The sequence below is a fragment of the Rattus norvegicus genome, chromosome 2 (genome assembly GCF_021556685.1).
Source record: "Rattus norvegicus strain SHRSP/BbbUtx chromosome 2, alternate assembly SHRSP_T2T, whole genome shotgun sequence".
Taxonomy (NCBI): domain Eukaryota; kingdom Metazoa; phylum Chordata; class Mammalia; order Rodentia; family Muridae; genus Rattus; species Rattus norvegicus.
In genome coordinates this window covers 113852486-113865112 of record NC_141535.1, presented here as the reverse complement: position 1 = coordinate 113865112, position 12627 = coordinate 113852486, and the positions used below count along the sequence as shown (strand labels likewise).

The window sequence follows — 12627 nt, the reverse complement described above, 5'->3', positions numbered from 1 at the left end:
GGCCTTTTGAAACCTCAAAGTCTGTTCCCAGTGACACACCTCCTCCAACAAGATCACATATCCTAATCCTTTCCAGAAAGTTCCTCCAGGTGGGGACCAAACATTCAAATATATGAGCCTGTAGGGGCTGTTCTTATTCAAACACCACACAGCCATTCTCTTGAGTACGTGATAGTATAGCATTACAGTTAATTGGCATCTTCATAAAGATGAATAACGTGGAAGGCTTTTCATCTGGTTATTAATCATTTTATGTGGTAAAATGGCTATCTAAATCTTTTGCCAGTCCTTTAAAAATATTTTCAATTAAAATGTAATTAAGTCATTTCCTGTTGCCTCCCTCTACCTGTCTCATTCCTCCCAGCTCCTTCTCAAATTCCTGGTCTCTTTTTCTTTAATTACACACACACATACACACACACACACACACACACACACACACACACACACACACACACACACACCCCACACAGAGGTACAGGGGGTGGGAGGGGGGAATCTGCAGGGTCACTTCGTGTTGCTTGTCTGTACATGTGTTACACTGAACCACTTACTGTCGGATAAGCATTTAGGGAACACGTCCTGGAGGAAAGCTAATTCTTCTCTCAGCAGTCATTATAGCTCTTCATAAGACACAGGCTCGCAGCAGGCTTCCTAGTTTCAGGCACTTACGTTCTTTCTGCACCATCATCTGTGACATTCCCTGACCTTAGGGGCATGAGTTGTGTTGTAGATATATTGGTTAGCAGTGGGCACCCCACAGCCAATTGTTTTCTGCATTTCACCAGTTGTGGATTTCTATAATGGTCTCCTTCTGCTTCAGAAAGATTTTTTTTTTTTGATGAGGGGAAGAATGAGCGGTACACTTACTGTGGGTGTAAGTGTTTGGGATGAAGTTACGAATTATACTGGTTTAGAAAGTGGTAGTAGTAGGTTCTACTCTAGGATCCATGTTATCACTAGTCATGGATGGTTGGCCAGGTTTCTATTACCAGGCATGACTTCCCTCCTGTTATCAGGCCTGATATCCAATTAGACAGCTCTTTGTTACTGTCAAGATTCACGATTGCACCTTTAGGGATCTCTCGCTCTGGTGGTCATTATGATTCTTAAGCATTCCTCTCTTGGCAGCTTTCATAGCACCGCCAGCTCTATGAAAACTCGTCCTTGGGGAGGAGGCCTTCAGGTCTTGTGCTCTAAAGTGATTGTCTTCCGAAAAAGGAACTTACCTTCAACTCTGGGAGACAACCGAGGGTTTCAGGAATAACATACATTGTTTGGGGGACTCTTTTGGACTCTTCTGACTAATGCTCAAAAGGAGAGGTCTCATGCCTGGTACGGGACTTTGTTAATAGTCTGTGGCTCTTGGGAAGAGCATTATCATAAGTAGCTTGAGCGTGTGTGTGTGTGTGTGTGTGTGTGTGTGTGTGTGTGTGTGTGTGTGTGTCTTTGTCTTAGTTACTCTTCTATTGCTGTGAAGAGACACCACGACCAAGACAAGTCTTAGAAAAGAAAGCATTTAATTGAGGGATTTCTTAGTCCATTATCATCATGGCAGGAAGCAGAGAATATGGAAGAATAGCTAAGAACTTTACATACTCAACCACAGGCAGGAGGCAGCAGAGAGAGAAGGTGGAGGAAGGGGGAACAGACAGAGACAGAGACCAGAAAACCTCCTCCAACAAGATCACACCCACTCCAACACCCCCACACCTTCTAATCCTTCCTAAACAGTTACACTATATAGTGACATTCAAATGTATGAGACTATTGGGCCCATTCTCCTTCAAGCCACTATGCACTTATATGTATTGTATATAAAGTAATAGTCCCAATGGCTATTACAAACATTTCCCATGTTGTTTATCTTTCCTCCCTCCCTCCTTTTGTATTTAACCCCTCTTTTCCTGTCTATTGCTTCTCTTTCTCTGTTTCCCCCTTTAAATCACCGGTGTCCTCTATTCTGGTCTCTCTAGAGTCCCTTCTCTAGTCCTAAGGTCCATTTTTACTTCCTTGGCTTCTGTAGTTATTCTGGCTTGTATGCTCACATCTGAAGAGTTCAAGGTGGCAGCCCCAGATGAGAGAGAACCTGCAGCATTTGTCATCCTGGATCTGGGTGACTGCAATATTTTCTACTTCATTTACCTGTAAAGTTCATAATTTCCTTTTCTTTCCACTGAATAGTGTGTGTGTGTGTGTATGTGTGTGTGTATGTATGTGTATATGTATACATATGTATGTTTCATTACCTAGTCATCAACTGAAGGGCATTTAGGTTTTTCTGTCAGGTCCTAGCTATCACAAATACAGTGGCTTCATTGTCTCTGGACCTATGTTAGGGGTGAAAGAGCACAGTGAAGCAAAGCCCTCGCCTTAGGGCAGCCAGGCAGCAGAGAGAGAGAGACCAGAGGAGGCTGAGGATAAGATAGAACCTTCAGAGTCCAGTCCGTCCATACCTTCGTCAGTTCCTGTCACCGTTCAATAACAACATCAGATATGAATGCGTCAATGGATTGACCTACTGATCTCAGAGCCTTCCTATGCAGTCAATTCCCCAAATCCCACCAGGCCAGGATTCAAAACATGAACTTTCAGGGGACATTGCAGAGTCAACCCCTAAAATACAGCACCAGTTGAACCTCTTGTCTCATATTTGGTATTGCTGATTTTTAACTCAGCCATTCTGGGAGATGGGAAGTTGCACATCATTGTGGTTTCGGCTTTTCTTAATGACTGATGCAGAGAGCTTCTAGATGCTGCTGGGTGTGTGTTTATGCATTTTCTCCTCTGAGTGTCTTTTCAGTTTTGCAAATTCTATTAAGGGTCTACTTCTTGCTGTTGCTCCAGAACGCTCTGTATACATAGTGTGGCCACATGCCATTTGTTAGATAGATCTGTTGGAAATATTTTCCCTGTTGGTTTTTCCTCTTTCAGTGTTCTATGATTAGATTTTTATCTTAATGAGTTTCTAATTTCTGTGCTTTTAAAAGCGTTTTAAAGAATTTTTTCTTTTTACCTGCTCTAAAGGTTAAAAGATAATCCTCCTGGCCAATGGACTGAGATGTTCATCACTGAATTCCTCTACAGAGAAGAGCTAAAGATGCACAGTTGTATTCAGAGGTGAGTGGTCATTGAACTCCCGTGAGAATCTGAGCCCTGGGATAGCAGCAGAGGAAGAGAAACAGAATCACGACACCTGCCAGCCCATAGCCACAGCTGTAGAGGACAAGCCTCCCTGCAGGGCAACAGGCCCAGCACACGGCCAGTGTGTGTGTGCTGGTAATTTTTGACCCTGGAAGTTTCTATAATCTTCATGTTTGCAGCTCACTGACATCAGAAACCTGTAATCTGTATCATCTCCTTTCAGAGAAGGATATCACATATCCCATTGACTGCCACGCCTGCCCTCAGGGTGCTGTTCCTAAAGTCAGCTTGAAAAGTCAGATGTCTGAACTTGGACTGGCTTTGGAGTCAGAGTCCTCATCTATGTATTCTTATCTTTGGGACTCCAGAGACAATGCCCCACATTGTAGGGACAGGCATGGTGACACAGAGAACAGTGTCATGGTCTTGAATCAGGAGAGCAGGGTAATTACCCTTTGAGAAGATCTGGCTGCTAGGACCATGACTAGCCACATGTGTGCAGGCTCAATGAAGGCTCTTGAAGTTCCTGACACTATACAAGCACATCATCTTCATCACTGTACTGTACCTGCTCTGCTCATAGAAGGGTCAGTGGGGTTCTGGTTCAGTGCAGCACACACTGCACTCCCTGTGCAGAGCCATTAATCACAGCCAAGGAGAATCTAGGATGCCATTCTATGGTGGCCATCTAGAATCAAAGCCAGCATTGCACCAATATTTCAAGACACATCCTCAGGAGAAAGCTGCCTACTAATAAAGCCACTTCATTAAAATGGTAGAGCTATCTGAACCATCAGAAACACAGATCTTAATGTAGGAACATAAGGAATGAGGTAATATGATGTCTCTTAAAGAAAACCCTAACTATGGCAGTAAGTTCCAAATAAACTAAAGGGATAAATACCTGGTAAAGAAAAGGAATGATTATTGCTGGGCAGAGGAAGGAACCAGTGGAGAGGGGCAAAAGTTTATCCAATGTAGGAAGAGAAACAAGACTGGGCCTGATTTGGGCTTTTTGAATCCTTGAAGCCTACCTACAGCAACCCACTCCCTCCAACAGGGCCATACCTTCTAATCCTTTCAGATAGTACCTTTCCATGGTAACCAAGCCTTCAAATCTGTGAGCCTGTGGGGGCCATTCTCATTCAAACCACCACACCCTTTATGAGAGAAGCTTCTCTTGGTAGAAGACCATCGCTGAAAACTACAGTGAATCAAACTGAAGAGAACAGCTAACCATGCTTGCCCAACCCCAACTGATAACATCTGCAATACAAGTCCAGAACCCAGCTCAGGGAACACAATGGGAGACAGGTAGAAAGACTGTGAGAGCCTGAGACACAGGAAGTCTGCTGTGAGAGAGTGTCTCCTAGAAGTGACAGGGAAGCTACATGCAGGACGCCTCAGTAATATGGCTGCCGAAACAAGGCCTATAATATGGCTGCCGAAACAAGGCCTAAACAAAGAGAACACTAATAGACATTCTAACATCCATTGAACAGTCCCATGCAGCCCCGCCCCTAGACAAAGAGAACACTAGTAGACATTCTAACATCCATTGAACAGCCCCATGCAGCCCCGCCCCTAGACAAAGAGAACACTAATAGACATTCTAACATCCATTGAACAGTCCCTTGCAGCCCGACCCCTAGACAAAGAGAACACTAATAGACATTCTAACATCCATTGAACAGCCCTATGCAGCCCCGCCCCTAGACAAAGAGCCACAGGTAAATAAGGACTCCATGAGTCTTCCCCAGGGATGAGCCCCTAACTGGATATCCCAAGTGCTCAGGCCTGAAATGGTGTATGCAACCAGCACTAAGTAGACTCAGCAGGTATATTTATATGTATATGTGTGGTCTTCGTGTGTAACAATAATAAAGAAAATGAGATCATGAATTTGAGAGGGAATAAGTGGGAATATAGGAGGGGTTGAGGGGGAAGGGAAGGAAGAAATTATGTAATTATATTTTAATTCAGTTTATTTTAAATTTAAAAAGAATATTTGAACTTGAAAATAGACATTTTGATAGCCCAGTGAGGGGAAAAACATGAAAGAAACTATTGAGAGCCAGGCAGTGGTGGCACATGCCTTTAATCTCAGAACTTGGAAGAGGTAGACAGACCTCGGAGTTCAAGACCAGCCTGGTCTACAGAGCAAGTTCCAAGACAGCCAGGGCTAGCAGATAAGCCATGTCTTGAAAAAAAACCAAACAAACAAAAAAACAAAACAAAGAAAGTATTCAGGACTTCTGGGACATCATTAAATGAACAAACAGTATCTTTTTTAAATACTGAAAGTTGAAGGAAAAAGTTAAAGACAGACTATTTCAATGAAATAATATGAAAAGACTTCAAATCACAGGTAAAATGTAGACACATATGTAAATGAGGTATATTAGGTCTGCAGTGTGGCCAGAAAAGATTTTTACTACGGAGTACTGCAGTGAAATGTAAGTGCTGAAATACAGCAAAGGAAAGATCAGGTAAAGTCCACAAGAGGAGAGCCTCAGGCACAATCCAGGGTGTTTTAGTTAGACCAGTAGCAGGATGCTCAGAAGAAACTACAGGTCAGGAGGTGAGGAGTGATTACTACTACAGGTACTGAGAGAAAATCTCTTCAGACTAAAGCTGCTGTACTAACAAAGCTAGTCTTTGGCAATGAAGAAGAAGCAAGACCTTCCAAGATGCAGAACACCAGAAGAGGGAATTCATGACCCAAAAACAGCCCTTAAAAAGAAACCTCAGGGCCAGCAAGATGGCTCAGTAGCCACCTGGGTTCAGCTGCTAAGACACACATGGCACAAAGAGAAAACCAATTTGCTGAAGGTGTCATCTGACCTATACACACACAACATGCTATACACATGCCCACATATAACACACTTGGAATAAATAAGTGTATATTAAAGCCAACTTGAGGTATACAGTATGCACCATTATAGGATACCTATACATATCTAAGTATATTTATTCTTACTGTGAGAACAGATACTGAGAAGAAAAACAGGAGTCACTAAGCCTGTCACCAGCTGCAGCAGAAGCTAATTACAGGAGGAAAGGTACACTTGGTTCAGTTTCAGGGATGCTCAGTCAATCGCAGGAGGGAAGGCTAGATGGCATTCATGAAGGCAGAAAGATAGGGTCGAGACTCACACCTGGGGGCAACTAGGACCCAGCATGGCTAGAGGGTGGGTTATAATGATAAAGGCCCACCCCTAGTATCCTGCTAGTGACTACCTAGGCCTCCCTTCACAGCCATCACAGAAAAGTACAAGCTTATAGGAGATAATTCCAGAATGCATCTATAACATTTGACGCCTTTCCCCCCAAAATTGACTGCCATCCCACAAGACAAAGTTCATCTAGTTTAGCCTCAAGCATCCCCATGGTATCAACACTTGTAACACTATTCAAAATGCCATGTCCAAAATCTCCTCTGAGACTTAGGCCTAACTCTTTAACCATGAGGCCTTGTAAAAATCAAAAGAGCAAGTCATGCACTCCCATTATATAGTAGTACATAGTGAACAATCCTATTTCAACCAGGGGTTTTACAAGGTTTCAAAAGGCCAACATACAGCAGGGAGAACACCCGATCCTGTAGTTACATGACTCGTGTGGGACACATGATGCATGATATGATTCCTACAGGCTTGGGCAGACCTCTACCCCTACAGCCCTACTGCCTGTGGCTTTCTTTGGCAGGCAAGAAACATTCCTGGTGTTTCCAGGTTCTTGGTGTCTTCCTCTGGTTCTCCTCCACAAATTCACACATAGCAAGGAATCTGGTCCTGCTGTATTGCCTAGTCACACAGGGTTTTCTTCAAGCAAGGTTTCTAACCTAGAGCTTGCTAGCAGTGACCTTAGATTCTAGATTCAACGAGACATCTTTACCTGTGCATTACGAAAGCCCTCAGATGCCAGTACGGCTGTGATTCAAGCTGGTGGCAGACCTTGCCCTCATACCTGGCAGGCTGGTTCTGTAGACCTGCAAGATGCCACAATTGTAGCAAAGGAAATTCTGGAAGGCCAGTGTGTAGCAAGGTCTAAGCCCCTCTAGGAAGGAGCTGAGAGAGCAGTGTGCAAAAGCTTGAGAGTAAAGTCACATGCCAGGGGTGAGGAACATTAAGGAAAACTATGGACAAAAAGCAGAGTCAGAGAGGGAAGCCCAAGAGCCTGTTGTTCATTACAGTTTCCTTACAGAGGTTTCTGCCCAAATATCTGCTCTATAGGCAGGTTCCTCAGCCACCTGCTGTTCATTCATTGTTTTCAGCTCTCAATGAGCATCTTTGAAGATATTATGTCTTTTTTTTTTTTTGGTTTTTACTATGACTTTACCTTTTATTTCAAATCCTCTAATTAATTATAATTTCTAATGTTTCAAAAAATATAGTTTTGATCTGTCTTAAAAGATTTCAGAAAAGAGAAATTAACTAGACTACTAACTGGTAAGTCTTTAAAAGTAAATATTATATTTTATGAAGTCATATGAATTATTAGAAACTTCTCACGTAGCCTAAGTATATACATAGTTAATACAGAGAAATTTCAATGATTTGTTTATATAGCATCTTTTTTTACTCATAATTCTGATCCTTGAGCTATACTGTGTGGTAAAATTTAGTTACACAAATCCAGTATCTAACCATAGTATTAAAATTAAAATACATGAAAAGCATTATTTTTTAAATATTTAAGAGACCAAAAGTATGTGATATATGCAATGGTAGAATGGCCACTTTTCTTTTTTTTTCTTTCTTTTTTATTTTATTATCAACTTGAGTATTTCTTATATACATTTCGAGTGTTATTCCCTTTCCCAGTTTCCGGGCAAACATCCCCCTAATCCCTTCCCCTCCCCTTCTTTATGGGTGTTCCCCTCCCCATCCTCCCCACATTGCCGCCCTCCCCCCAACAATCTAGTTCACTGGGGGTTCAGTCTTAGCAGGACCCAGGGCTTCCCCTTCCACTGGTGCTCTTACTAGGATATTCATTGCTACCTATGAGATCAGAGTCCAGGGTCAGTCCATGTCTTTAGGTAGTGGCTTAGACCCTGGAAGCTCTGGTTGCTTGGCATTGTTCTACATATGGGGTCTCGAGCCCTTCAAGCTCTTCCAGTTCTTTCTCTGATTCCTTCAATGGGGGTCCTATTCTCAGTTCAGTGGTTTGCTGCTGGCATTCGCCTCTGTATTTGCTGTATTCTGGCTGTGTCTCTCAGGAGCGATCTACATCCGGCTCCTGTCGGCCTGCACTTCTTTGCTTCATCTATCTTGTCTAATTGGATGGCTGTATATGTGTGGGCTACATGTGGGGCAGACTCTGAATGGGTGTTCCTTCTGTCTCTGTTTTAATCTTTGCCTCTCTATTCCCTGCCACGGGTATTCTTGTTCCCCTTTTAAAGAAGGAGTGAAGCATTCACATTTTGATCATCCGTCTTGAGTTTCATTTGTTCTAGGCATCTAGGGTAATTCAAGCATTTGGGCTAATAGCCACTTATCAATGAGTGCATACCATGTGTGTTTTTCTGTGATTGGGTTACCTCACTCAGGATGATTTTTTTCCAGTTCCAACCATTTGCCTACGAATTTCATAAAGTCATCGTTTTTGATAGCTGAGTAATATTCCATTGTGTAGATGTACCACATTTTCTGTATCCATTCCTCTGTTGAAGGGCATCTGGGTTCTTTCCAGCTTCTGGCTATTATAAATAAGGCTGCGATGAACATAGTGGAGCACGTGTCCTTTTTATATGTTGGGGCATCGTGTGGGTATATGCCCAAGAGAGGTATAGCTGGATCCTCAGGCAGTTCAATGTCCAATTTTCTGAGGAACCTCCAGACTGATTTCCAGAATGGTTGTACCAGTCTGCAATCCCACCAACAATGGAGGAGTGTTCCTCTTTCTCTGAATCCTCGCCAGCATCTGCTGTCATCTGAATTTTTGATCTTAGCCATTCTCACTGGTGTGAGGTGAAATCTCAGGGTTGTTTTGATTTGCATTTCCCTTTTTTTTTTTGGTTCTTTTTTTTCGGAGCTGGGGACCGAACCCAGGGCCTTGTGCTTCCTAGGTAAGCGCTCTACCACTGAGCTAAATCCCCAGCCCCTTGCATTTCCCTTATGACTAAAGATGTTGAACATTTCTTTAGGTGTTTCTCAGCCATTCGGCATTCCTCAGCTTTGAATTCTTTGTTTAGCTCTGAACCCCATTTTTAATAGGGTTATTTATCTCCCTGCTGTCTAACTTCTTGAGTTCTTTGTATATTTTAGATATGAGGCCTCTATCAGTTGTAGGATTGGTAAAGATCTTTTCCCAATCTGTTGGTTGCCGTTTTGTCCTAACCACAGTGTCCTTTGCCTTACAGAAGCTTTGCAGTTTTATGAGATCCCATTTGTCGATTCTTGATCTTAGAGCATAAGACATTGGTGTTTTGTTCAGGAAATTTTTTCCAGTGCCCATGTGTTCCAGATGCTTCCCTAGTTTTTCTTCTATTAGTTTGAGTGTATCTGGTTTGATGTGGAGGTCCTTGATCCACTTGGACTTAAGCTTTGTACAGGGTGATAAGCATGGATCGATCTGCATTCTTCTACATGTTGACCTCCAGTTGAACCAGCACCATTTGCTGAAAATGCTGTCTTTTTTCCATTGGATGGTTTTGGCTCCTTTGTCAAAAATCAAGTGGCCATAGGTGTGTGGGTTCATTTCTGGGTCTTCAATTCTGTTCCATTGGTCTATCTGTCTGTCTCTGTACCAATACCATGCAGTTTTTATCACTATTGTTCTGTAATACTGCTTGAGTTCAGGGATAGTGATTCCCCCTGAAGTCCTTTTATTGCTGAGGATAGTTTTAGCTATCCTGGGTTTTTTGTTATTCCAGATGAATTTGCAAATTGTTCTGTCTAACTCTTTGAAGAATTGGATTGGTATTTTGATGGGGATTGCATTGAATCTGTAGATCGCTTTTGGTAAAATGGCCATTTTTACTATATTAATCCTACCAATCCATGAGCATGGGAGATCTTTCCATCTTCTGAGGTCTTCTTCAATTTCTTTCTTCAGAGTCTTGAAGTTCTTATTGTACAAATCTTTTACTTGCTTGGTTAAAGTCACACCGAGGTACTTTATATTATTTGGGTCTATTATGAATGGTGTCATTTCCCTAATTTCTCGGTTTGTTTCTCTTTTGTGTAGAGGTAGGCTACTGATTTATTTGAGTTAATTTTATACCCAGCCACTTTGCTGAAGTTGTTTATCAGCTTTAGTAGTTCTCTGGTGGAACTTTTGGGATCACTTAAATATACTATCATGTCATCTGCAAATAGTGATATTTTGACTTCTTCTTTTCCGATCTGTATCCCCTTGACCTCCTTTTGTTGTCTGATTGCTCTGGCTAGAACTTCAAGAACTATATTGAATAAGTAGGGAGAGAGTGGGCAGCCTTGTCTAGTCCCTGATTATAGTGGGATTGCTTCGAGTTTCTCTCCATTTAGTTTAATGTTAGCAACTGGTTTGCTGTATATGGCTTTTACTATGTTTAGGTATGGGCCTTGAATTCCTATTCTTTCCAGGACTTTTATCATGAAGGGGTGTTGAATTTTGTCAAATGCTTTCTCAGCATCTAATGAAATGATCATGTGGTTTTGTTCTTTCAGTTTGTTTATATAATGGATCATGTTGGTGGTTTTCCGTATATTAAACCATCCCTGCATGCCTGGGATGAAGCCTACTTGATCATGGTGGATGATTGTTTTGATGTGCTCTTGGATTTGGTTTGCCAGAATTTTATTGAGTATTTTTGCGTCGATATTCATAAGGCAAATTGGTCTGAAGTTCTCTTTCTTTGTTGGGTCTTTGTGTAGTTTAGGTATAAGAGTGATTGTGGCTTCATAGAAGGAATTCGGTAGTGATCCATCTGTTTCGATTTTGTGGTATAGTTTGGATAATATTGGTATGAGGTCTTCTATGAAGGTCTGATAGAATTCTGCACTAAACTCGTCTGGACCTGGGCTCTTTGTGGTTGGGAGACCTTGAATGACTGCTTCTATTTCCTTAGGAGTTATGGGGTTGTTTAACTGGTTTATCTGTTCCTGATTTAACTTCGGTACCTGGTATCTGTCTAGGAAATTGTCCATTTCCTGCAGATTTTCAAGTTTTGTTGAATATAGGCTTTTATAGTAAGATCTGATGATTTTTTGAATTTCCTTTGAATCTGTAGTTATGTCTCCCTTTTCATTTCTGATTTTGTTAATTTGGACACACTCTTTGTGTCCTCTCGTTAGTCTGGCTAAGGGTTTATCTATCTTGTTGATTTTCTCAAAGAACCAACTTTTGGTTCTGTTGATTCTTTCTATGGTCCTTTTTGTTTCTACTTGGTTGATTTCAGCTCTGAGTTTGATTATTTCCTGCCTTCTACTCCTGCAGGGTATTTTTGCTTCTTTTTGTTCTAGAGCTTTTAGGTGTGCTGTCAAGCTGCTGACATATGCTCTTTCCTGTTTCTTTCTGCAGGCACTCAGCGCTATGAGTTTTCCTCTTAGCACAGCTTTCATTGTGTCCCATAAGTTTGGGTATGTTGTACCTTCATTTTCATTAAATTCTAAAAAGTCTTTAATTTCTTTCTTTATTTCTTCCTTGACCAGGTTATCATTGAGTAGAGCATTGTTCAATTTCCAAGTATATGTGGGCATTCTTCCTTGATTGTTATTGAAGACCAGTTTTAGGCCGTGGTGGTCTGATAGCACGCATGGGATTATTTCTATCTTTCTGTACCTGTTGAGGCCCGTTTTTTGACCAATTACATGGTCAGTTTTGGAGAAAGTACCATGAGGAGCTGAGAAGAAGGTATATCCTTTTGCTTTAGGATAGAATGTTCTATAAATATCCGTTAAGTCCATTTGGCCCATGACTTCTCTTAGTCTGTCTACGTCTCTCTTTAATTTCTGTTTCCATGATCTGTCCATTGATGAGAGTGGGGTGTTGAAATCTCCCACTATTATTGTGTGAGGTGCAATGTGTGTTTTGAGCTTTAGTAAGGTGTCTTTAGAATAAAGTGCTTTTCAAAGACTGTGAAGCCATTCAGGTGACAGGTTTGGGGGTGGGGTGGGGATTGAGCACAGGGCTCATCTAAGCTAGGGCTGTACTCGATTGAGCTGCCTCTTCAGCACGGTGACAACATCTATAGCAATAGATTAAATAATCCTTCTCCCACAGTCAGTTCTCCCCACCCTCACTGCACATTCCTCCCCAGTGTACACATTTCAGATTTTGAAGCAAATCAACCCTTTTCTAAACATTTCAGTATGTATATTTAAAATGTAACTCTTAATTTCCATTTCCTCTATAAAGACTTTCTCTATAAGTACAGCCCATCCTGAGATACTCTTGTTCAGGCCTTTAACATTTGAATTTGAAGAAAGCAGAGTTCAGGCTTACAAGATTAAAAACTCCTTATACCCTAGACTTCTAGTTGGTGCCTAACTTTAC

General features: G+C 41.7%; 1 protein-coding gene across 6 annotated transcripts in view; it reads left to right on the top strand.

The window, feature by feature from the left end:
- Window positions 1-12627, top strand: part of Gpr160 (G protein-coupled receptor 160) — a 79792-nt gene that overhangs the window by 34261 nt on the left and 32904 nt on the right. For all 6 annotated transcript variants that reach the window (XM_087630626.1, XM_087630622.1, XM_087630621.1 and 3 more), the window contains 1 exon segment: window positions 3028-3120. The gene's annotated coding sequence lies outside the window, so the exon portion shown is untranslated.